This window comes from Antrostomus carolinensis, unplaced genomic scaffold (genome assembly GCF_000700745.2).
Source record: "Antrostomus carolinensis isolate BGI_N321 unplaced genomic scaffold, ASM70074v2 scaffold4285, whole genome shotgun sequence".
In the NCBI taxonomy this organism is placed as follows: Eukaryota; Metazoa; Chordata; class Aves; order Caprimulgiformes; family Caprimulgidae; genus Antrostomus; species Antrostomus carolinensis.
The window spans coordinates 63,559-68,681 of NW_010318287.1; the positions used below are offsets into that span (position 1 = coordinate 63,559).

A 5,123-nucleotide genomic window follows, 5' to 3' on the forward strand; every position below is an offset into this window, starting at 1 on the left:
AAGAGTGTGTCTGTCTTTGTACTTAATGGAGTATGCATCCATAGAGCCTTCCCCTGGTGATTAAAAAGAGGAGAAATTATCGGAGTGAACTAGAAACTTTCAGTAAGGCTTACTTTATGTTTTGGCACGTGATCCAAGCTAGATTTTTTTTTTCCCATTTTTGAATCAGATGCATTACCTTCTAAACTCCAAAAGAATGTCCATAGACACAGGCACCAGCTGGGTGCTGGTCTGAAAAATCAACACAGACATATTTAAGGGTCGGATTGCTCTTTTCATTAAAAAAAAGAAAAAAAACTCTGTCGGTATTTATCTTGACCAGTGACAAAAAAAAAGAAAATAAACAAATGGATTTTTTTTTCCTTGTGTAGGAAATATTCAATGTAAAGTCACAGCAAGAAAGTGCATATGAAGAAAATGCAACATCTCATGCTATGTTGTTTAAAAGGAGAGAAACGTTAATTTAATGATATTTGGCTAGGTATAAAACAGTGGGACAACTGGTTTTTTTAAAAGAATTTCTCATTCACACTTTCTACCACTGAAAAAAACCCTTCAATTTTAATGCTGTAAGACTATGAAGACAGAAGGAAAGCTATAGCTTTTGCATGTCAGCAAACTGCTGTTCACCGTAGCTGAATCTGAATTTTTAAAAATAGACATAAAAGCATATACGCTGTTCAAATGAGGGCCAGGGCAACCATAGAATCTCAGGGCTCTCTGCCCCTTTTGCTGGGTTTGGGCTTAGACATAAGCTGCAGTCATAATCTTAGGAAAAATAAAAGAAAAAAGAAATTTAGGAAAAGAAGTTGAGAAAAATATGGTGGTAATCTTTTAAGTGCTTATAGCTTTAAGTGCCATTAATGCTGTCATATTTTGTAACTTTTTAAACAAGTATTTTGAATTATTTGTTTTATTTCCTTTCAAGTACTGTCTTTGTTTGACATTTGCTATCTCTTTTCTTGATAAAATCTAAACATGAGCTCTTTGCATTTCTAGACTAAAGTGAAGTGTAACCAAACTGTGGGCATTTTTAAAGAAGTCTTCTATGGTGTCTGGACATGTGGTTATAAGATATAAAAATGTCCCTAGACTTCACAGTAAATATTCAAAGAAAAGACTGCAAAATAATTAATGAGAATTGCAAAACACACTAGATTTTTGTAGCCACAGCCTGTGAACTACTGTGTTTTGCCATTGCAGACAGAAGATTTTGCATGCTGAAAACAAGATACATGATTGTACCAGTGATGCTTCCCCTGCACCTTCACAAAATCCTAAACATTCCCGGAATTCAAACTGCAGGCTCATCGGCATAGTAAGCATGGATGTAGGTGGCAGAGACATACTGAGTCTCACAAGCCAGTCAGACATACAGACACTCGCAGGTCATACAGACACAGACTTTTGGAATTGCATGCCTGTGTCTGCATACACAAAAATGCACGCTTCATTTTCTATGATAGTGCTGAGATTTTACGCACAATGAACCAACTCAAAATCTAACTGGTCACTGGAATACATGATTACCATGGCTATGAATAGGAGCATGGCAATGCAAATGCAAATTTTGAGTATGCATATTTGCATATCTAATTGACTCTGCATGATTTGCAGGAGTGAACCAAATTCCACTAGTGCAGAGGAGGAAAGAAGTTCTTAGTATGTTCTGTCTGCTGGTTAACTTCACTTGAAACATCATATAATCTTTCTAATTTCATTATCTGCCTGAAAGTTAAGGATGAAAAAACAAAGTTTGAAAAATTTTGGGTCATTTGGTATTCCTTTAAATCAGTAAGATCCAACAGAAATTGAATTCTGCTTAGTTTAGCAATGAATCTCTTAAGGTGCAGGGCTGTGCTCTGGCTTTAGATTACTGGAGGCAGGGCAGTAAGCCCAGTCCCTGGCGAAGGTTTCATCTGACTCAAAAGTTGCCATGGCTTCTGGAGGTTCTTGTGCCACTAAGCCCTGTGCTCCACTTCACAATGACACAGATGGCAGCTTGTGGCCACCCTCAGATCCTGTCCTCCTCAAGCCACAGGCAGACACCAGCAAGATGCAGGTCTGTTCAAGCATCAGAGTCTTCAGCCTTCCTGTTCCTCCTGGTTTTGGGCAGGCCTGGGATGAAGTTCACCCTCAAGTGCCACACATGAGCAAATCTTCTGAAGTCTCACTCAGAAATAGAGTGAATCATGCTAATTCTGTAGTGCCAGGATAGATGAAGCATACCTGGATGTACTAAGGTTTTATGTTGTTCAGATCTTGGGTTTTACTATGGCCTGGTGGGAAGTTAGGAGCAAAAGCTACAATTTAGATTTGCATTTGAATTCCAGAAAAGGTTAAGAAGTGCTCAGACATGTGATTTGGGTCCTGGGAATTAAAGTACTGCCTGGTAACACTGTACTGTGCTTTGCTTGTATGAAGCATCAGGCACACAAAAGCATCTCATCTGACTCTGTAAGCACGCAATACATACAGATTGCGCTAATGATTCTCCTTGGATACCAAATGCCAAAACCAACATCCTACATGCAGTGTTATTTGTTCCTCAACTGAGGAGTGCTCACAATAAATGCTTGCCTGTAATGGAAAAGTCCTGCAGAGATCTACAGGCAGCTGTAAGGATATGGGATATATGAAATATAAGGCTTAGCCATAGCCAGAGCATTTCTGCTGATTATGGTCAGGGAAAGCAAAAGTCTATTTTGCAGGACTTCTCTGTGTGAGCAGGGAATTGGACAGCAGGCTAATAATGGAAAACAGGTCAATATGGACAAAGTCTCTGAGGAGGCAAAGTTTGGTGGCCAAATTCAGAGCTGTTTGCTGTGATGGGATAGAAGAACAATGAAATCTTGGCGTATTTTTAATCTCTAAACTTTCTGAGTTCTCAGTCTGTCCCCTGTCCAGGGTCTAGCTGATGGTGTGTCTGTGTGTCACTCTAGTTTCTGCCTGATCATGCTATGCAGGAGTCCCTGGCTGACATTTTATCAGCTGTGTCTTCAGCAACTCCTGGTTTGGGATATGATATTTTCAGGGACAAAGGGTGATGCTGAATAAACTCCCAGTGAGTTACTGAACAAAATATTTGATTACCTTTTACATGAAAGCAAATGCTCACTTTCATTCCTCTCCATTTCTGTGTCTGTGAAACTTGCTGAGAAAGCTGCCATTCTGCTACTGGAGTAAATATTTTCTCCTATATGGTTGCCTATTAAATACCTCAATATACATAATTTTTATTATAATATGGGAAGTGCAAATGGTGTATTGCATAGGGGCCAGACAGAAATACATGACCACTAAAATGACACTTTAATGTCCTAAATTGCTTCTCACCTTGTAAAGGCCATCCCTTGGTTTTAGTTGTATACAACAGCCTGGGAGAGAATCTCAGTTCAAACAAGTGGTTTTACGCCTAAAATTCTCATCCTTTGGCATTTAATAATACTTAAAAAAACCTCGTGATATTATTTCTAGTGAGGCTCTTCCATCATTATTGAAAGTTTTAGCAAAAGGTAGTCTGAACCATATCCCAAAATCCTTGCTCTAAATTACACCCTTTCACAGCAGCCTGAAAATAAAAAGGCAAACAAAAGAGTGACTTACTGACTTTAACTCTCAGATCCTGCCCTGAGCACAACATGACTTAACATGGGAATTGGGACCTGAAAGAACAAAGGAAACATGAATTTTCTGTAGCCACAACCCTCACACATAGAGGATGAATCAGCTTCTCTTTTCCTACAGCTTTCAGCTCTGCAGTCCTACTTTCTACTGTCTTGTGCAGGAGAATTCTGGCATGCTCCTTTGGTGATCCTCCTGAACCATTAACCATCACTGAACTTGTGCAGATTTTGCATGAGTGGTTTTGAAAAGATTTGTAACTTCATCCACGTGGCAGTCTGTGAATTTCATTATCCTTTAATAGGGCAGATTATTTCTAATAAATGTTATTAGAAATAATAGTAAATAAAAAACCCCCAGTGATTTATGTTCATGAAATCTGATTTTGGTTGTTGCTGTGAAATTATAAATCATCTGAGCTTCTGCTGTCTGGCTTTGTGATGTCTCTAGTACAAGTCTGCTTCTTCCAAAGCCATTAATGGGTTATGCCAGAGGCTTTCTGCAAAATTCTCTAACTCACAATAAATGAAAGCATATCTGTGAGTTCAGGGTGTTAAAAACCCTGTTCTTAAAAAACCTGCATTTTCCTGAAGAATTTGTGTTTATGCTGTACATGGAATGTTTTTTTGCCAGCTTTGGTTTTCTCAGGGGCTTATTTGTGTTGTCAGATTGCGTGATGTCTGCTAGTCTCACTTTTCCCATTATCTACTAAAAATAAATAACAGGCAAAGACCAAGCTTTATATTATGTTGTGTACTAACCTAGAACAAGAAGTCTTCTACTAAGGAGATATGACTTTGAAAAGTGACTGGGAACTGCTTCAGTCCTTCCTGTACATTTATTTGTTCTGAACTATGTTTTGTGTGATCTAAGGCCAAAATCTGACCCCAACAATTCAGTGCCGTAAAGTGGAGCTAGCTTGTTATTTTTCAGCTTTTTAGAGACCTGCTGCTTTAACTCATCCCTACAGTGCCATTTACACTTAGTGGGATGGCATTATATCAATACTAAATACAAATAAGCCCAGCTTCAGAAACAGTTCCCTAGGCAATTAAATATCAATGAAAACACAAATGCAAATCAACACAAATCTATGAAACTCAAATAAAGGCTTGTAGATTAATGTATGAAACTAGTTGCCTGAAATATATCAGGAAAAAAATGCAGATCTGCAAATTCCTTTATGTTTCCCAGTTCTTCCCAAGGTCCCCATCTCCTCTGCTATCAGTAGCAGTTACCCTCCTTAGTACTATTGTTGATCTGGACCATATTTTTTTCCTCTTGACTGTTGAAATCAAACACTAAGGAAGCAGTTGCAAAAGCTAATATGGAGGTGTCCTGATGTAGCCAACATATGGTCTGTGAACTAGGTCATGTGGGGTTGAGCAGGCTACTCTAAAGGCAGGTCTTATCCACAACACTGGTGAGTTCTCAAGAACAGGCTGAAAAAAAGCCCCGTGCAGATGTGTGCACACATCCACCCTTCCAACAGCATGTGT

The 5,123-nt window shown here is 38.8% G+C and overlaps 1 protein-coding gene across 1 annotated transcript in view; it reads left to right on the forward strand.

The window, feature by feature from the left end:
* KCNK10 (potassium two pore domain channel subfamily K member 10) overlaps positions 1 to 117 on the forward strand; it is a 63,491-nt gene extending 63,374 nt beyond the window's left edge. The window contains exon 8 of the mRNA XM_010168822.1: positions 1 to 117. This exon is cut by the window's left edge and continues 993 nt beyond it. The gene's annotated coding sequence lies outside the window, so the exon portion shown is untranslated.
* Positions 118 to 5,123: the final 5,006 nt, after the last annotated feature.